At 46.7% G+C, this 20,819-nt stretch overlaps 1 long non-coding RNA gene across 1 annotated transcript in view; it reads left to right on the forward strand.

Annotated features, from left to right (window-relative positions):
- Positions 1-8,335: 8,335 nt before the first annotated feature.
- LOC147653839 (uncharacterized) overlaps positions 8,336-20,819 on the forward strand; it is a 70,938-nt gene continuing 58,454 nt past the window's right edge. The window contains exons 1-15 of the long non-coding RNA XR_015285826.1: positions 8,336-8,486; positions 12,786-12,949; positions 13,056-15,232; positions 15,314-15,355; positions 15,450-15,615; positions 15,699-15,777; positions 15,855-16,950; positions 17,032-17,073; positions 18,825-18,994; positions 19,078-19,156; positions 19,234-19,376; positions 20,208-20,270; positions 20,352-20,393; positions 20,488-20,657; positions 20,741-20,819. This is a non-coding gene — a long non-coding RNA (uncharacterized LOC147653839). The remainder of the gene's footprint in view (positions 8,487-12,785; positions 12,950-13,055; positions 15,233-15,313; positions 15,356-15,449; positions 15,616-15,698; positions 15,778-15,854; positions 16,951-17,031; positions 17,074-18,824; positions 18,995-19,077; positions 19,157-19,233; positions 19,377-20,207; positions 20,271-20,351; positions 20,394-20,487; positions 20,658-20,740) is intronic.

The raw sequence follows: 20,819 nt of genomic DNA on the forward strand, positions 1-20,819 counted from the left end.
GTCATATGTTCCCTACATTTGCTGTGGGGTGTCACGGTAATGATTCCTGTCTGTCATTTTTCACTTTACCTCATGACTCCGTAGGATGAACTGTGCTTACCTCAGCATGGGTAAGTGCATATTTATATGGCAGGCAAGGGAATAGCATTGCAATTTTTGCTTTTCCCCTCACTCCAATAGAAAGCAGACTTCCATTCACATGGCAACCTGTTAGAACATCTCTACTAAATGAAGACAGCAGCTACTATAGGCACATCAGCCAGCCCAAAGCAAAAGAGAAAATCCAGCCTACAAGGACACGGTCAATTTATACACCCACCCTCAAGAAAGGTGTAATGCCTAATTAATATTCAGTTGTTTTCTTACATATTTCAAAGTATAAGTGATGTCATACTTACCTTTAGGCATAAATTCATGATTGTCCTGTGCCTTTTTAGCCTCATAACTGCTGAGGATGTTGGTAGTCACATCTTCACTGTAGCTCAGGGCCTTGCATGAGTTCATTTTTCCACTGATACAGGTTCAAGGTATTTTCTAGCATCATGTTGTTACTTGCCCTGTACAGAAAGCCTTAGAAGCAGCACATGGACAGTGCCTGGCAGAAGCCACAGCAATGGTTAACTCCTTCAGCAGTTCAATATGCTGGCATTGTCAGACTTCTCTCAGCCCCTAACATTGTCATCTTGGATTGCCCAGAGCAAAGTTTCTTATCTTAAAGTATGTGCTCTGGCATAAGTGTTCTGCAGAAAAAAAAGGAGCTTCAGGTACTAAAGCCTAGAGCCTAGAGCCGGATTTTGACAAAGGGAAAACATTTAAAGCAAGTCTCAGTGATCAGCAGCAGACAATGACTCTGTTAGCTCCCAGTCCTGAGGCTGACCAGGTTTATCAGAAAGAAAGCAGAGCAGAGCAGAGCAGAGCCGGAAAGAAAGGATTGGTTTTTCTCACACTAACTATGCTTGCTTTTATCCAAAAGAGTTGTGAAATTGCTGTATCAGAGAAGAAAACACCAGGGCAAAGTTAGAGAAACATAAGAAAAATCAGTTTAGTTACTGAAGGACACAATCTCATATTTCAGGAGAAGAAAAGGCCTTCTGGGTCACATAGCTCATATGCCTAGACAGCAGGACGGTTGCTGCATGGTCTCTAATGCGTTTTCATTGATTTTTCTCTTTTTTTAATAGTCCAGAGAGACAGCATCTCATCACACCACCCATGATAAATTCCTCTTTGTCCACTTAATTTACTGCAGAGCTGGAAACATTTTCTTTGTGTCTGCAAACTTTAAAATTTTGAAATTATTTAAGCTCCTTTCTCTTCTGGTCACTGGTTTATAAACTGAAAACAGAGTTTCTTAGTCACCTACAGTCAACAGTTAACCCAGTACAATGATGACACAACTATTTGTAAAAATGGTACAAGAAGTAAAAATAGAAGGGGTGTCATTATCGGATTCAAGTCATCTCATCAGGCAGTAGGACACCAAGTTTTCACCCGTAAGCAACCAGGTTAAGATTCGGTGTGACCTTTAGATGACCATGCATTAAATAATTGCTGCATACAGACATAAATCAGATTTTACAATCCATCAGATTTTGAAATCAACTGTTATTAACAAATAAAAAAGCACAGAAAATGGTAACATGCACAAGGTCTACAATAGAGAGGAACGAAAAAGAATAAGAAAAGCAAATAACACTAAATTATTCAATTATAATTATTAATATATAATTAATAATATATTAAATTATATAATTATTGAGTTATTTAAGTATAAACTTACAATCAGACTATGCATTCATCACATCAGACTAAGCTTTTCTAACCTCCAATATAAAAATCTTTGCCTCTAACTATTAAGTCAGGAGACACTGTCTCCATACTTTTGAAAAGTTTTCTGCCATTCCAGTAGCATAGTTCCCAAATAGAATTACAGGAATCTTCAAAGATTAAATATTTGTGGATCCAGATCTCCAACATCACAGCAAATATAGAAGGACTTTATTCAAAAGTCTACAAGAATTGGGAAAAAAAACCACCAACATAAAACCAAATCAACACACACACACTTGTTGGTGTGAACCTCTTGTATTTCAGCATGCAAGTCATTTTGGCTTTTTAATTGCCCATTCACATGAGAAACTTTTACCCAGTTCTGAGAACACAGCCTACTTCTGTGTGCAGGCTTCAGGAAATACTGCAGTTGGCATGTTTGTAGCCCCCAGTGCAAAGTGTTCTTCTCTGCTGACTGAAATTAATACCATAAACTTTTTTCCTTCTTCCTACATTATTCAAATATCATAATTGAAAGCTTAGAAAACCTGGCATGCCATTAGACTCAGACACAATAAACGATGAGCCAAAATGGTTTTGAGACATAATCCTCCAAAGGCAATTATTCCACATAGAACCCCACAGTCCAAATTTCAGAATTAATTACTTTTGTCATTTGTGACAGGCATTATGAACCTGAATGAATTATATTAGGAATATTTGTAAACAGAGCAATGGCTTGAAGAAAGTAATTCCTTTTTTTAGAATTTGCCATGCATTTTGGATGCTGAAACATAGAATGTGGTTGGGGAACTAAGCTAAATTTACCAAGGAAATTCATTGTATAATATTCTGTCCATGGATGAACATCTTTAAATTATTGGCTTGTATCATGAGAACAGGGACCTTTCTGGCTGACAGCAGGAGCATCATCACTCTCTTAAGAAAAGGACCACCCCAAGGAGTTAATTCCCTGTTTCCCAAGGGCAGGCAGGTGTTCAGCCATCTCCAGGAGAGCAAGGCCCTGGTAACAGAGACTGGGGAAGACAAATGTCATCACTTCAAATGTCCTCCCTTCCTCCTTCATCCCCCAGCTGATACGCTGAGCGTGATGCCACGTGCTCTGGAATGTTCCTTTGGTCACTTGGGGTCACCTGTCCTGGCTGTGTCCCCTCCCTGGCACCCCCAACCCCCTCACCAGTGTAGATCACAAAAAGCAGAGAAGGCCTTGGCTCTGTGCAAGCCCCACTCAGCAACACAAAAACATCTCTGTGTTATTAGCCCAGTGTTCAGTACAAATCCAAAACACAGCCTCAGACCAGCCACCATGAACAAAACTAACTGAACCCTGGCTGAAACCAGCACACCTACCTTCTGCAACAATGACAAAGTTCCTGCATGTCAAAAAGCTCCTAGTGGGTTGTTTATTTGTATTAAACAAAGTATTATCATACAAAGTCAATGAGGATTTTTTGAAGTGTTTGGTTTTGGTATTATAGAAAAACCTTGTGATTTTTTTTTACTCAGTTCACTCCTTTTAACATATAGAGAACATTTTCAAGGTGCTTTTATTCTGCTCTGGAACACTTCAAGGATTTCACAAAGTATTTTAAGATCTTTGTATAAGAAAGGTTGGGATTTTTCCACAGAAAATAAACAAAAAAAAATCCATTCAGTATGCAAGATCTTTTTGAAGGGAAAAGGTAAAGATGTAGTTACAGCATATACACATTCACAAATCAGTCTGGAATCCACCTTCAAGTTCTCACAGAATGCATGCTGGCTGACTTTTTATGATTTGATGTGTAAGGATCAAATCAATGTTTGGACAAGGTATGGGGTTTTTTGAGCTTGAAAGATGAAATGGTACACCAGGACAAACAGATATCTACACATAAACCTCTAAGCCCTCCACATAGCTATGAAGAACTAGAGGAAAAAGGACACCTAGAGGGAAAAAGTGTGACTGAGCTTGCAAACAAAGCTGGGAGTGAAAGATGCTAACAGAGTCAGGCTGCCTTCTCTCTCAGTCACTGAGGATGAAAATCAATGTCTATTCATCTGGTTTCTCTGTGCAGAAAGTAGAAAGCTGTTCATCTCATGAATACACTTTTTATCAGGCAGCAAGTACAGCAGCCGAGGAAACTGCAGAGAAGTACACAGATTCTGTAAATTAGAGCAAGTCTTGCTTTGTGAGCCTGGAAGCACCACAACGAAGTGTATATCTCTCAAATCAGAAACCTTTTCCCAATGTTTTCTTCTCCAAAGTTGAGCCATTAATCCCTGGCTGCTGTCAGAAAGATTCTCTCTGATTTGTTATGGTTTGCTTTTGCAATATTTTACAAGCAGCTACCTGAGAGCCCATTGAGCAGCCTTACTCAGCAAGATTGTCAAGTACCAAAGATCAACTTCTGCTCTCTCAACAGCAGGAGTTAATTATCTTGCCTGTGCCTCAGTGACAAGAAACACATAAGTAAAACAGGACAGAAAAATTTTAAAAGATACATCTAAATACACCTCAGTGTTGGCTCTCAGTCCTAGTAGCTTCTTTCACAGCTGCTAACTTTGTCTTTAAAACATGAAACAACTACTCAACCATTCAAATTGTAATTCACATCCATTTGTATCCATATAACAAGGAATTATCCATGTGTTGAAATGTCCAGAGTCCAGACTTGTATTCCAGGGCATTGCTGCTGCTTCAGACTATAGCCATAAATGATCATTCTCACCTATTGGATCCACCTTCAAATTAGGATTTGGGAATTTTTTTTTTCCATGAAGAAAGTAAAGGCCCCACCAGCTGCACCCATCTACTGAACACTGCATTAGTAAATATACACCTATTTACCCAATTGTTTACAGTTATTTGTACACCACTAACTTGGCAGAGTTTGAGTAAATCCGTGCTCAAGCACCTGTCTTACACTGTTAAGGAGGAGCATTTTGTTTCTCACGAGCTATTCAGAGGAGCACACACCGTGGTCAGAGAGGTGGTGAGCACTCCTGGGAGCCATCATCAGTTAGCAAACCATCACCACTGCCATGAACTTTGGAAACAACAAACGAAAAACAACACCAGAACAGCTTATTTGCCAGCTCTCTAATGCACACCTGGCGTGAGTCTGCCATGGCTTCTGTAAAACTGTTTGGATCAATTCTGCTGTTGGCTGCTCTTGTTTGTGTTTTCATATTAAGCAGTAAAGAAAGATCGGCGTTCTCCCAGCTCATACTTTCACTAATTTCCTTCAATGTGTGACCTTTATACTTCCTACCCAAGGACACAGACAGTAGCAGAAATATTCAAAATCAGGTACTTGAACTATTTCCTTTCTCTGCTACTTCAAGCACCGTGCTCAAAAAATTAACTTTTTTGATTAAATCAAGGAATCGTCTCCACATCAGATGAACACATATGTATGAAGAGGTAATTTTCTTAATTAATCATTAAGAAATTAATCATTAAGAAAATGACCATCAAGAAGCTCTTCAAAAGGATGCATTGCACTTTGATTTGTACGTTTCATGTGCACTCAGTTTCACTATTTTATTGCCATAATCAATAATTTAATTTCTTCTTCAAATGTAAATATCTCAGAGCACGGGGTCGGGGGGGGAAGAAATATGCATCATCAAAGTAATATTTAAGCAGACAAGAGTTATAGGTACGTATTGTATTGTTTAATATTGTCTTTAATTTGCTTATTTAATGTTCTTTCAGTTTCTCCTGGTTAGGACACAGGCCAAAATGCAACAGCTCGAATTCTAAATTTTTCACTTTCTAATGAGTACTATTTTCTAATTAAATATCTTTTAAAAACATAAACATTTTTTATGGAATATATTCATTCTCTAAATATAGAGATCTGGGTGAAAAAAGATCTCTCTGAATCAGTAGAAGCTCAATTGCGTCTCTTCAGATGACACAGACTAGCAGGATAATCAACCAACTAGTAGTAGATTTATTACTGCTAAATAAAAAAAATCCAAAAATCCTATTTTATTCTCTTGCATATGCTCTGTCTCGTCACTCTGGTACACCATTAAGGTTCATCAGGCTTAAAGCAGCTAGGAGAATTACAGTTCTTAAGACTGTATCTGCATTCTGTAACTATGCATTGAACTGGATCCTATAAATTCTTCTTAATTTCTAATTTCATTATCCTTGGGGGAGTCTATTTTTACAAATTCCAAGAAGTATGGCCGCCTACCTGACCAAAGTGGCCCATTTATCCAGATATATTACCCAGAGCTTAGACTTCAGATTTTTCATTGAGTTAAAAGGGGCTTGAAATGCTCCAGCCACCTTCAGGTTCCACAATTACTTTTTCAGTGCAGGGTTAGAAATCTGCCAGGCAAAAGGGAATAAATTCCAAACAGACAGAAGCCTTTCACAGTCCAGAATTACATAATTCAGTTTTACTGTGCTTTCATCCAAGTAATATCTCCTCTTGGAAATAGGATGTCAGACTTGCTGATTAACTAGTCTTTGTTGTCATGACAAGCTACAGACTTAATTTTTAACTCTGATTCTGAGCTAAACAGTATTATGCTTTACACAAATATATCTACCTTTAGATTTCAAATGCAATTATCATCTTGCTTATGTAGGCTGCTTGCTTTTCTCTATTTAGCCTACAGCTCCTGCCAGTGGAATCTCTCATTTTTACATGGCTTTCAAGATTATACTTACTTTGTATAGTCGCTGACTGTCCATTTGTACTTCACCTATCTGCATATCCACAAACACCCATTTTATAATGTGTGTGTGTGTATATATATGTATATATATATATATATATATATTCTTATATAAGAAAAGGTAACATTAAAACAAAATGCACTTTTGCTAGGCTGACACCTCACCTTTCCATTCATTTTTGCAGCCATTCTCTGCCCCACCATCAGGGTCAGGCACCGTGTGGGGTGAAGAACAGGGTGTGACCTGGGGGTGTGAGAGTCACTGGCCTTTCTGTTAACCCAGAAACACATTGTGCTGGGCTGTTTGCTGTCTAAGTGCTATCAACCTTGAAGGCATCTCTTGTTCTATTGGAACATTGGGAGGTGTCAAAAAAAGTAAATCATCCAATACCTATCACTACAAAACCATGACACAGTCACCAAGCTTCTCTATTTTGGATGCTCGGAAAGCAGATAAAAACTGAAAAGGTTTATTACATGGAAACTTTGAGAAAACACACTGAGGCACAACTGCATTCACTTAGCAAAGAAAACACCAGAAATTCTGGATACAAACTATTAATATAAGGCTAAAGTAAAAGCCAGGAACATAACAGGAAGTCCAGCTCAAGCAAGTGCCAAATTACGCTTGTTTTTAATTCTACTGCCCATTCACAATTTTGTGAAGTGTTATTTATCTACCGATTGCCTTCCTTGGTTAGACCAAGTTAACTTTATTGATGTCAGATTCAGGCAGCTCACTGTTACTATTTATCTTTAATAGGTTTGATGCAACACATTTTTATTGCTGAGATAAGTATTGATTAAAGCCTCTGCTTTTGCTCATTTTGATTGCTTCGTGTAATTAGAAAGTCTAAAAACCCTTTTTACTTCTTTTTACTTCTGCATGAAGTACAAAAAACATTTTACATTTGCATGTGCATCTTAACAAATTGAATATGCTTTGAAAAACACCTGCCCTTGAGGCGAAGAACAGAAAATAAACGAGAAGGCACAAAAAATAAAGATGCTATAAAGTGAAGGAGCATGGAGGTGTGGGGTTTTAAGACTGTGATAGCATGGTAGCAGGAATAAGACCTTTCTTATATGGAAGGAGATGGAAAAGGACACTGTTTAAAAAAACACTCATAAGTACTTTGAGCGATCAAGCTCTAAGTGACTGTGGTATTTGAAAGCTTGATCATAGCTATCCCTTCAGATATTCTGGAAAATCTTTGAGGCCTGATTATGGGTTGTGATGTATTTATCTGAAATACACTGTTCAGACATTTAGTACTGATAAAATAAAATAAAAGTCATACCATGTAATGAAAACAGTACTGAAGAAGAAGACTGCAAAATCATCAGAGACAAGCATATGCTGCTGCAAAAGACTGAGAAAGTTCTCAAAGGTAAAAAAACCCTGGGAGCTGAACATGATGGGAAGTTTCCTGGGAATTCTGAAGCATTTGGTGTGTCCTAAATGTTAGGTTTGATTTAATGCAAATTTCCCATGATTGTGTGTTCAGAGTTGCTGGTTTAGGAATGACCAAGTCTGGATTTGGATTTGTGGCACCTAGCATTCCTTGTGTCAGCTTTAGGTCTGGATTGGTGGGAATTGTCTGAGAAAAGAAAAGGCAATTTAAATACACAGCTCCGTTCTCAGAGAAACTATCAGGATGGGAGAAAAGAGTCTGTGAAACTGCTGGGAACACCCGGAGTGAGGGAATAAGCAGCCCACCCCTCACACTTGAACTGGCACTAGCCGCAGGGTGGGCAGTGATGTTAATGAGATCTCAGAACAGCCCCAGGTGTGGGCAGTTATGGTAAAGAATGGGTGGGTCCTGGCCGGGGCTATTTTAGGGGGAGGGTTTTTCCTCACTTCGCTTGAGCACGGAGCAGTTGGAGCAGAGGGATTTTTGGTGAGTTCCCTGGGGGTATCTCATGGAACGATACCGGGAGCATCTCATAGGATCTGGGAGAACAGCTGGATACACCTGGACATGGAGCATTGTTTAAAGCAGCATCTGAGCCAAGTAAGCCTGTGTGGGTTCGCAGGGATTTGCAAAAGGGATTTTCCCTTTTGATTTCATTTTGTCGTTTGCTCCCCAATTCCCCCCGGAAGAAATGGGTATTATGAGGACAAAAGGGGGGCATAAATTGAGGGAAGAAACTCCTGTTATTATCTATTTTTACACTGGGGGGAGTCCACCTATGATTTTAAGGGTACTGATTGGAGGAAAACCTGCCTTTTCCAGGGTGTTAGGGCTATCAGTGAACAGTGAATCCCCATGTTCCATTTTAAATGGAAGGGGGGAAATATTGTTGCTATTTTATGGGTTTGACTTGAGGGGAACCCCCCCACACTTTCCATCATCCTGAGGTTTAAATTGAGGAGGAAGCCTTATAGTCACTACTTTTTAAGGGTCTGATTGAGTGTTCTCCTTTTCCTATCCTTTGAGAGATTTCAATCAAGGGAAAAACAACTTTTTACTTTTAGGGGATTAAATTGAAGGGGGGGAGCACTCATTTATTTGCCATCGTATTGGTTTAAGAAGGCACGAACACCCCCCCCCCCCCCCCCCCCCGTTGCCTCAGTTTCCGGGGTTCAATTGACAGAAACACCGGCTTTTCCAGCAGGGGTCACATGGAGCCGTGGCGCTGCTTTTGAGAGCGATTCTGACCCCTTACAGCCCTGCACGGCAGCGCTTCTGGCATTCCCTGGGGAATTTGGCGGCTGGGCAGCCCCCGAGGAGTGACAGAGCCGTGCTGAGGCCGGGCGGGCAGGCGGGAGCCGCGGCGCGGAGCTGTGTCTGTCCCGGCTGCTCTGTCCGCTCCGGGCGCGGGGCTCGGGCACCGCCGGGGCCCCTTCGGGCCGGTCCCGGTGCCGCTGGGCGGGCCGGGCTCTCCCGGGGCCGGAGCTGCCCCCGCCCGCCGGAGGAGCCGCTTTCCGGCCGGGAGCGCGGGGCCGCCCCCGGGTGCCGAGTGCCGCCGCTGCCGGGGCTCGCGTGGTTTCCCCGGTCCCCCCGCACCTGGAGCGGCGCCAGCCCGGGAGCGAGTCCCGGCGGGGGCCACTGGGGAACACTTGTGGCTTGTCAGCTTCAGAGTGCGCTGGCAAAAGCCGCTGGGAGGAGGGGAGGGGGAAAAGCCCGACCTGCCGGGCTTTTTGTCTCGGGGCTTTGTCGATATTGCTCTTTAGCCGAGCTGTGCCTTTAAATAACGATGTGGCGCCTTCTAGAAACTGTGTCCAATACCTTTTGTACCCTCGCAGGAGGACTTCGAGCTCAGGTTTTTCCATTGCCGAGTTAACTGCAGGTCCGAGCTGGCAGCGTCCCGTGCATCTGGGGTGTGTGAATCTGTTTGTGATGTTCATTTCCCCTGGATGCAGAGCTGGGCTTTTCGGGCAGACTGTATTTCTCAAGCCTCGGGGTTTATTTAAGCCTTGCACGCGATTTTCTGGAGACGCGGGCCGAGTGAGAACTTTGTCTTGGTGCTGTACTGGGGAATGGAATGCAGGGGGTCCCCGCAATATCCCCGTGGAAGCTGGAATGTCCGAGGGAATGGATGTGACAATTCTCGGGGCTGAACCTGGCTCCCAGCGCTCTGCAGCGTAGGATGCGAGAGAGCAGGGCCGGGGGACAGCAGGGTAGGGACAGCGAGGTGCTTCGTGCTCTGGGTTTGGTGTTGATGTTTCCAGACCCAGAGCAGGTTGATTTGGTTCAGGTGCACTGGAACAGGATCCAAACCTTGGAAAGGTCTGAGATCAATTGGGAGGAAATGTTTTAACATGAATGTGTTTCTTGATAGAAATCAGGTTTCAGTTAGTTTTTTAATAGATTTTAAAGGAAATTTTTTTTTGAGGAAAAGTGAAAAAAAATGTTTATTTTAATAAGTAGGGCGTGGGAAGAAGAATGAATAACGTTAGATAGTTTATTTGTTGTGGAGTAAAGATGAGGAGATTTAGAAGGTTTTGTGGTTTTTTTCACGTGTGTTTGGGATGTGGTGTGGGTCTTTTTGAGCCGTGGGGTGTTTTGGTGGTAGCTTGGGTTTTGGGATTGGAGTCAAGTTGAACAGTTTTAGAAGAAGTTACTATGGTTTTGGCAATTATTTTGTATTCACTAATCAATGATGTCAGGAAAATTAATCCACAAACACCAGAGGTTTATGTCCAAAAAGGAGACAGAGGAGTCCTTTTTCTTTATTCGAATAAAGGGAGAGGCCATGGGGCATTCCCCTGGGGTTTCTCTAATTTTTGGAGGGTGCAGAGCCTCCTTTTTATCCTAATTCCTGGCCGCTTGTCCCTTCTCTCTTTCCCCATAGGCTGAGGTACTTGAGAGGTACAGGCTTCCCGGAACGCCTGATACCTGGGATACCTTTTCCCCCCCCACGCATAATCCCTTCTTAATTCTTAGCTTTTGTGGAATTCATGATACTCTTTCAGTGCCTCTTTGATCTTTTAGTGGAATCCATCCCATTGATTCTGTTGTCTCTCACTGATAGCTGCATCTTATCAGCAGACCCACAGCTTGTTTATAAAGACAAACCCGTCATTCCTCTCTATGAGAAGTTATTTTTAAAAAAGTAAAAAATGGATTTTTTGTTGTCTCTGTTAAACAATAGAGTTGAGAGAGAATTTGGGGTAGAGTGTATTAGTATTGTATACAGATTGTACGTTAAAAGTTTTTTTCTTTGCTAGTTTTGAAGTTACAGAATTTGTTTAAGCATAAAGCAGATGGTGGGGATATAATATAAGGTAATTTTAGGACATCTTATTTTTTATTGTATATCTTTGGCTTAATGGTCAAATTATTTTTTACTTTTAGATATACTTTTATAGAGATACAGGTAAATATAAATAGTGGTAGTAATATTTAGTAAGCAGAGTTATTTATGTGGTTTTTATTCAATATTAGTTTTTTTGGTGGCACATAGTGTGTTGTTTCATTTTTTTGTGTTCACTACGTGAAATTTGGTTTTTGAATAAAGATGATTTTATGAATGGGTTGGTTTGTATTTTAGGTAGAATCAATTAAAATAGATTTTGATATGCATTATTTGGTTTTGTTTATTGTATGTAGGGGATCAGAGGGGGTAGGGTTTGTTTGGTTAGCTGAGTTTTGGGTGTTAATTAGTTGGCTTTTGTTAGATGCAGTTTTTAATTTTTGGAAGTTTTTTGAGTGGTCCTAAGGTGATTTTTACTAATTGATTGTATAATTTTATTTTGTTTGTAGTTGGCGTATAATAATGTATATGTTCTATTTATTTAACGTTGTGTTTTTTAGTTTAGGTGTTGATGATAAGTTTGGATTCCTTTCTGTTGTGGTGTTTCTTATTAGCTTCATTTCTGGGGACACAGGCATTTATATGGTGGCTTTTTATAGGTATATTTTTGGGGGTGGTGTTTTTTAACTTTTTGTAGTTTTGGTTGGTTTTTTGTTTTTAATTAGTTATTAATCTTTTATAGAGTCTTGGTAATTATTTAAGTATTACTATAAATGTAGAGCTTTGGGGTTTTTTTACTAATGTTTAGGGTTAGTTGAATGGCTTTGAGTTCAGTGACTTGGTTTGATTTTTTTTTTTAATAGTTGGTGTGATGTGTGGAGTTCAATAGCGTTGCTTTTTATTTATGTTTAACTTTGCTGATGTGATAAGAACTGTTAGTGAAAGAGCATAGCATCTGTTTTTGCTGGTGGTTGTACGGTGTGGGTTTTGTTTGTGTTACCTGTTTTGGGTTTTTTTTGTTAGTGAGACTAAACTTTATTTTGGGGTTAATTTGTGATTATTTTAAAGATTTTAGTGCAATTTAGGTTTTTGATTTGGGGGTGCTGTGATGAGAGTACTTTATTTGTTTTATGTGGTATTGGGTTGGTGTGGATAGAGGGAATACTTGTTTTTAAAATTTATTTTAGTATTGTTAGTTTAAGTGTTAGGATGCATTGTGTTTCAGTGTTGAATCTTTTTGAGGTGGTTTGGATTTTTTCTAGGTTAAGATTTTTTTCCCTTGGCTGGTGGAGGTATTGTGACTTTATTGATCATATGGGTGAGAATTTGATGCTGTTTGTTTTTTGGTTATTTTTTTTTTTAGGAATTAGATTTTTGCAGTAGACCTGGAAGAATTCACTTTATTTCAAAACATACTAGTTTAATCACATAAAGGTTCCCATATTAACTCGTCAGTCTTTTAGATTCTTTTTCTCATTTAGGTTTTCCAGAATTTACTGTTAATTTAGCAATCAAGCAGGGATGGCACTTCGTTCTTGAAAAGATGGCTATGGAAAAACCTGTGTCTAACAACACATACCTGACAGAGGGCAACGATTTTGCTGTTATTACAGGGCCAAATACGAGTGGCAAAACAACTTTGGCATGGAACTGCTGAAGGAGAGGAGTTTCTGGTGGGCTCCCAGTGGCATCTGATGGAGTGACGGTGAGAGCATCTCATAGGGTCTGGGGGAGCACGTGGATGCAACTGGACGTGGAGCACTGCATAAAGGAGGTGGTGAGGGACAAAGCTTTCTGCCAGGAAGCAGCACCTGAACAGCTGAGCCAGTGTGGATTTGCAGGGGTGATCTTTCTCCTTTTCCCTTTTGATTTCATTTTGGCAGTCCTTCCTCAGTGCCCTCAATCTGTCACAAGAATTCCAAAAATAAAAAGGCTGAGTGAACAGTGAAAAGAAGGGGTATAGGTAAGGTGGAGTTCAGGTATACCCCACCCCAAACCCTAAACAGCAGCCCTAACAGCGCTCCCGTTTCCTTGAGACAGCTGCAGGCAGGAACCCTAAAGCAGCAGAGTGCCAGAACCCCCGAGAGGTACAGGCAGTTCCCTGGTGCTAGGGCCAGCCAGGAAGAGATAGTGGGGGGACGATCCGCAGGGTTGGGGAAACAGGGGGTTTCCCGCCCCGCCCCACCCTGGGCTCTCTGTCCCTCCGCAGCCGGGGATTGCTCCCACCCCTCCTCGAGGCGGCGGTTGGTAAGGCTTCGTGCCTGGCCTCCGCAAAGAGTTCGGCTCTGTCAGCCTCTGCCCTGTCTCAGGGCCAAACTTAGGTAGGGTAGGGAGCAACTGTGGATTGCCTGGTCCAGGCTAAGGGACATCTCTTGGGGCCTATGGATAAGGAGCATCCCCGGTTGCAAGCGTAGGGTTGTAAGTTTGTAGGGTTCAGCGGGGCAGCTTGGCAGTGACACGGAGAGGCTGAGGGAGGGCTTCAGAGGTCAAGGTCTCGAGGGCTGGAGACAAACAGTGAAAAGAAAAGGGGTATAGGTTGGGATATAAGGTAGAGTACAGGACTATTCAAACCCCAAACAGTAGCCCTCACAGCACTCCCGTTTCCTTGAGACAGCTGCAGGCAGGAACCCGAAAGCAGCAGAGTGCCAGAACCCCCGAGAGGTGCAGGCAGTTCCCTGGTGCTAGGGCCAGCCAGGAAGCGATAGTGAGTGCTCGGGCCTACTGCTGTCGTATAAGCTGGGGTTTCTATCCTTGGGGTACCCTGGGCTCCCTGGCCCTCACTGACTGGAGAGTCTTCCTCCCCTCCTTGAGGTGGTGGTCGTTTGGCTGTCAGCCAATACTGCTGTGAAGCAAGCCTCTGCCTCCCTGTGGGGTGAAGTGTGCAGCCCATGAACCTGGGCATTCTCTAGAGAAGGTAAGTGCTGGGTTTTCACAGATGTAGGACTAAGCTCCTGCATTGATATTTTGTCTTCTTGGTTGTAGCTGACAAGGAGTCGACATCCTGGCAATGGCAGGAACTTCCCAGATGGCGAGGAGGCCTTCCTTCGCACCCCATGTGGATCCACCCACCAAGCATCTGAGAGCTGAGTCGAAGGCTACGACCCGCAGAGGGGGGATGAAAGCGGGGTGCCGCGTCGGGGCTCATGACCTGGGATTTTTGAGTCAGCTTTGGGGACGGGGAGGTCCAGGCTGTGGCCCCTTAGTCTGCACGGTGGGAGAGCCTCACTTTTGTTCACAGTGCTGAGGTGTGCAGGACAGAGCAGCCTCTGGGCGCGTCGTGTCACTCGTCCATCGTGCCTTCTGTGTCTTTTGTGCCTCTTGTGTTGTATGTGCTTTCCCTTATCCCTTCTGGGGGCTTACCAGAAACCCCAGCATCACTTATAGCATCTCCAATCTCTGGGCTCCTCGGCTCGGCTGCTCTCAGAGGCCTTGGAATCGCGTCTCTTTGGACAAGCATCCGATTGGATGTCTTTTAGACCTCTTGTTCCGAGCTGTGTCAACAGCCGTGCGCCGCGAGGATCCATTGTTGCGGCTTAGGACTTGAAGAAACGCAAAGATAGGTAGAGGATTGCGGCTTTAAGATTCTTGGGCCTCTGTCTTGGCGGTTCCTGGAGTTTGTCATTCTGTCAGCATCTTCTTCCTCCCGGGTTCTGCGAGCTTCATCAGCTCGCCTTCATTCTCACCCGGCTCATCTTGTTCCGCATTCTCTCAGTCCTTGCGGCCGTTCTTGTGGCCCAGAATTTTGTCTCCCCATTGTGTCCCCTCGTCCGTTGTCTGGTGTGTCACGGGTGTCTGGGTGTAGTTGTCCCGGAGCTGCTCTGCCCTGCTGCCCAGCCTGGCTGTAGGTGTAAAAGGCCAAGTCCAAGGCCCCTGTAATTTGAAATTTGTGATGTAGGGTGTAGTTGGGGTCTAGAACATATCCCTAGAGCAACGCAAGATGTCTGGAGCTGTGAAGTTACCCTGCAGCACTTTGACTTTTGTCTCAGCTCTCTTTCAGATGCGGACGGATGAAATCGGTGGCAGAGCGCCCCATCCAGGGTAAGGGGGTTCCCCTGAGAAGGTAAGTCAATGTTTGTCTTTGCAGGGCAACTGGAACCGGTCCCTGTGTTGTTACAGGTCTCCTCTTTGTCTTTATTTTTAGGAAATAGAGCCGGCTAGCAGCAGTCAAGGTGAAGCGGGCAAGGTGAGCGTTGACCGGTGGAGGGAGGCTGTTGTTATCGCTGGGCTCTCAGTTTCTGGTGCAACGCCAAGCGTCCCTTCTTGTTTGCATGCTTTAGGCGGTCCAGTCGCGTTTCGTCGAGACCCCGTCGCCGGCCGGCACGGCACGCCTGCTTCACCGCTCCCGTGAGCCCTGCGGAAGCGTCACAGGGGACCGCGTGACGGAGCCTTTTCCACGTAAAGGGGCCGTGTGGGTGGCCTTCAGGAAGGGGCCGAGGGCTTCCCGTGAGTTGGGGATGTCGGGAGGAGGAGCGAGGGCCTGTTCAAGTCTCAGCAACGCCACATCACTTTTTCTTCTCTTAACTCAGGCGCGCCCTGCGACGGCGCTGCCTGGTCCCGGCGTGGCCGTATCGTGCGGCCTCAGGACACGGCCGTTCGCAGGAGACCGTGAGTAGCGGAATTGTCGGGTTTTGGCCGACGCCCTGCACAGATCAGCTGCTGATTTTCTGTTTTATTTTTGGTAGCTGACGGAGAGACGACAGCCTGGCGATGGCAGGAACTTCCCGGATAGCCAGGCGGCCTTCCTTGGCGCTCCGTGTGGATCCTCCCCAGCGGGCATCCGAGAGCTGAGTCAAAGGCTACGACCCGCAGAGGGGATGAAAGCGGGGTGCCGGGTCGGGACTTGTGACCTGGGATATCTGAGTCAGCTTTGGGGACGGGGAGGTCCAGGCTGTGGCCCCTTAGGCCGCACGGTGGGAGAGCCTCACTTTTGTTCACCGTGCTGAGGTGTGCAGGACAGAGCAGCCTCTGGGCGCGTCGTGTCACTCGTCCATCGTGCCTTCTGTGTCTTTTGTGCCTCCTGTGTTGTATGTGCCTTCCCTTATCCCTTCTGGGGGCTTACCAGAAACCCCAGCAACACTTATAACATCTCCAATCTCTGGGCTCCTCGGCTCGGCAGCTCTCAGAGGCCTTGGAATCGCGTCTCTCTTGACAAGCATCCGATTGGATGTCTTTTAGACCTCTTGTTCCGAGCTGTGTCAACAGCCGTGCGCCGCGAGGATCCATTGTTGCGGCTTAGGACTTGAAGAAACGCAAAGATAGGTAGAGGATTGCGGCCATAAGATTCTTGGGCCTCCGTCTTGGCGGTTCCTGGAGTTTGTCATTCTGTCAGCATCTTCTTCCTCCCGGGTTCTGCGAGCTTCATCAGCTCGCCTTCATTCTCACCCGGCTCATCTCATTCCGCATTCTCTCAGTCCTTGTGGCCGTCCTTGTGGCCCAGAGTTTTGTCTCCCCATTGTGTCCCCTCGTCCGTTGTGTGGTGTGTCACGGGTGTCTGGGTGTAGTTGTCCCGGAGCTGCTCTGCCCTGCTGCCCAGCCTGGCTGTAGGTGTAAAAGGCCAAGTCCAAGGCAATTTGTGACTGAAATTTGTGATGTAATTTGAAATTTGTAATGTCAGTTGTAGTTAGAGTCTAGAACATATCCCTAGAGCAACGCAAGATGTCTGGAGCTGTGAAGTTACCCTGCAGCACTTTGCCTTTTGTCTCAGCTCTCTTTCAGATGCGGACGGATGAAATCGGTGGCAGAGCGCCCCATCCAGGGTAAGGGGGTTCCCCCGAGAAGGTAAGTCAATGTTTGTCTTTGCAGGGCAACTGGAACCGGTCCCTGTGTTGTTACAGGTCTCCTCTTTGTCTTTATTTTTAGGAAATAGAGCCAGCTAGCAGCAGTCAAGGTGAAGCGGGCAAGGTGAGCGTTGACCGGTGGAGGGAGGCTGTTGTTATCGCTGGGCTCTCAGTTTCTGGTGCAAGGCCAAGCGTCCCTTCTTGTTTGCATGCTTTAGGCGGTCCAGTCGCGTTTCGTCGAGACCCTGTCGCCAGCCGGCCGGCACGCCTGCTTCGCCGCTCCCGTGAGCCCTGCGGAAGCGTCACAGGGACTGCGTGACGGAGCCTTTTCCACGTAAAGGGGCCGTGTGGGTGGCCTTCAGGAAGGGGCCGAGGGCTTCCCGTGAGTTGGGGATGTCAGGAGGAGGAGCGAGGGCCTGTTCAAGTCTCAGCAACGCCACATTACTTTTTCTTCTCTTAACTCAGGCGCGCCCTGCGACGGCGCTGCCTGGTCCCGGCGTGGCCGTATCGTGCGGCCTCAGGACACGGCCGTTCGCAGGAGACCGTGAGTAGCGGAATTGTCGGGTTTTGGCCGACGCCCTGCACAGATCAGCTGCTGATTTTCTGTTTTATTTTTGGTAGCTGACGAAGAGACGACAGCCTGGCGATGGCAGGAACTTCCCGGGTAGCCAGGCGGCCTTCCTTGGCGCTCCGTGTGGATCCTCCCCAGCGGGCATCCGAGAGCTGAGTCAAAGGCTACGACCCGCAGAGGGGATGAAAGCGGGGTGCCGGGTCGGGGCGGTTCAGGCTGTGGCGCCTTAGGCTGCACGGTGGGAGAGCCTCACTTTTGTTCACAGTGCTGAGGTGTGCAGGACAGAGCAGCCTCTGGGCGCGTCCTGTCACTCGTCCATCGTGCCTTCTGTGTCTTTTGTGCCTCCTGTGTTGTATGTGCTTTCCCTTATCCCTTCTGGGGGCTTACCAGAAACCCCAGCAACACTTATAACATCTCCAATCTCTGGGCTCCTCAGCTTGGCAGCTCTCAGAGGCCTTGGAATCGCGTCTCTTTGGACAAGCATCCGATTGGATGTCTTTTAGACCTCTTGTTCCGAGCTGTGTCAACAGCCGTGCGCCGCGAGGATCCATTGTTGCGGCTTAGGACTTGAAGAAACGCAAAGATAGGTAGAGGATTGCGGCCTTAAGATTCTTGGGCCTCCGTCTTGGCGGTTCCTGGAGTTTGTCATTCTGTCAGCATCTTCTTCCTCCCGGGTTCTGCGAGCTTCATCAGCTCGCCTTCATTCTCACCCAGCTCATCTTGTTCCGCATTCTCTCAGTCCTTGCGGCCGTTCTTGTGGCCCAGAATTTTGTCTCCCCATTGTGTCCCCTCGTCGGTTGTCTGGTGTGTCACGGGTGTCTGGGTGTAGTTGTCCCGGAGCTGCTCTGCCCTGCTGCCCAGCCTGGCTGTAGGTGTAAAAGGCCAAGTCCAAGGCCCCTGTAATTTGAAATTTGTGATGTAGGGTGTAGTTGGGGTCTAGAACATATCCCTAGAGCAACGCAAGATGTCTGGAGCTGTGAAGTTACCCTGCAGCACTTTGCCTTTTGTCTCAGCTCTCTTTCAGATGCGGACGGATGAAATCGGTGGCAGAGCGCCCCATCCAGGGTAAGGGGGTTCCCCCGAGAAGGTAAGTCAATGTTTGTCTTTGCAGGGCAACTGGAACCGGTCCCTGTGTTGTTACAGGTCTCCTCTTTGTCTTTATTTTTAGGAAATAGAGCCGGCTAGCAGCAGTCAAGGTGAAGCGGGCAAGGTGAGCGTTGACCGGTGGAGGGAGGCTGTTGTTATCGCTGGGCTCTCAGTTTCTGGTGCAACGCCAAGCGTCCCTTCTTGTTTGCATGCTTTAGGCGGTCCAGTCGCGTTTCGTCGAGACCCCGTCGCCAGCCGGCCGGCACGGCACGCCTGCTTCGCCGCTCCCGTGAGCCCTGCGGAAGCGTCACAGGGGACCGCGTGACGGAGCCTTTTCCACGTAAAGGGGCCGTGTGGGTGGCCTTCAGGAAGGGGCCGAGGGCTTCCCGTGAGTTGGGGATGTCGGGAGGAGGAGCGAGGGCCTGTTCAAGTCTCAGCAACGCCACATCACTTTTTCTTCTCTTAACTCAGGCGCGCCCTGCGACGACGCTGCCTGGTCCCGGCGTGGCCGTATCGTGCGGCCTCAGGACACGGCCGTTCGCAGGAGACCGTGAGTAGCGGAATTGTCGGGTTTTGGCCGACGCCCTGCACAGATCAGCTGCTGATTTTCTGTTTTATTTTTGGTAGCTGACGGAGAGACGACAGCCTGGCGATGGCAGGAACTTCCTGGATAGCCAGGCGGCCTTCCTTGGCGCTCCGTGTGGATCCTCCCCAGCGGGCATCCGAGAGCTGAGTCAAAGGCTACGACCCGCAGAGGGGATGAAAGCGGGGTGCCGGGTCGGGGCGGTTCAGGCTGTGGCGCCTTAGGCTGCACGGTGGGAGAGCCTCACTTTTGTTCACAGTGCTGAGGTGTGCAGGACAGAGCAGCCTCTGGGCGCGTCCTGTCACTCGTCCATCGTGCCTTCTGTGTCTTTTGTGCCTCCTGTGTTGTATGTGCTTTCCCTTATCCCTTCTGGGGGCTTACCAGAAACCCCAGCAACACTTATAACATCTCCAATCTCTGGGCTCCTCAGCTTGGCAGCTCTCAGAGGCCTTGGAATCGCGTCTCTTTGGACAAGCATCCGATTGGATGTCTTTTAGACCTCTTGTTCCGAGCTGTGTCAACAGCCGTGCGCCGCGAGGATCCATTGTTGCGGCTTAGGACTTGAAGAAACGCAAAGATAGGTAGAGGATTGCGGCCTTAAGATTCTTGGGCCTCCGTCTTGGCGGTTCCTGGAGTTTGTCATTCTGTCAGCATCTTCTTCCTCCCGGGTTCTGCGAGCTTCATCAGCTCGCCTTCATTCTCACCCGGCTCATCTTGTTCCGCATTCTCTCAGTCCTTGCGGCCGTTCTTGTGGCCCAGAATTTTGTCTCCCCATTGTGTCCCCTCGTCGGTTGTCTGGTGTGTCACGGGTGTCTGGGTGTAGTTGTCCCGGAGCTGCTCTGCCCTGCTGCCCAGCCTGGCTGTAGGTGTAAAAGGCCAAGTCCAAGGCCCCTGTAATTTGAAATTTGTGATGTAGGGTGTAGTTGGGGTCTAGAACATATCCCTAGAGCAACGCAAGATGTCTGGAGCTGTGAAGTTACCCTGCAGCACTTTGCCTTTTGTCTCAGCTCTCTTTCAGATGCGGACGGATGAAATCGGTGGCAGAGCGCCCCATCCAGGGTAAGGGGGTTCCCCTGAGAAGGTAAGTCAATGTTTGTCTTTGCAGGGCAACTGGAACCGGTCCCTGTGTTGTTACAGGTCTCCTCTTTGTCTTTATTTTTAGGAAATAGAGCCGGCTAGCAGCAGTCAAGGTGAAGCGGGCAAGGTGAGCGTTGACCGGTGGAGGGAGGCTGTTGTTATCGCTGGGCTCTCAGTTTCTGGTGCAACGCCAAGCGTCCCTTCTTGTTTGCATGCTTTAGGCGGTCCAGTCGCGTTTCGTCGAGACCCCGTCGCCAGCCGGCCGGCACGGCACGCCTGCTTCGCCGCTCCCGTGAGCCCTGCGGAAGCGTCACAGGGGACCGCGTGACGGAGCCTTTTCCACGTAAAGGGGCCGTGTGGGTGGCCTTCAGGAAGGGGCCGAGGGCTTCCCGTGAGTTGGGGATGTCGGGAGGAGGAGCGAGGGCCTGTTCAAGTCTCAGCAACGCCACATCACTTTTTCTTCTCTTAACTCAGGCGCGCCCTGCGACGACGCTGCCTGGTCCCGGCGTGGCCGTATCGTGCGGCCTCAGGACACGGCCGTTCGCAGGAGACC

The sequence above is a fragment of the Cyanistes caeruleus genome, chromosome 4 (assembly GCF_971803275.1).
Source record: "Cyanistes caeruleus chromosome 4, bCyaCae1.hap1.1, whole genome shotgun sequence".
NCBI classification, from domain to species: domain Eukaryota; kingdom Metazoa; phylum Chordata; class Aves; order Passeriformes; family Paridae; genus Cyanistes; species Cyanistes caeruleus.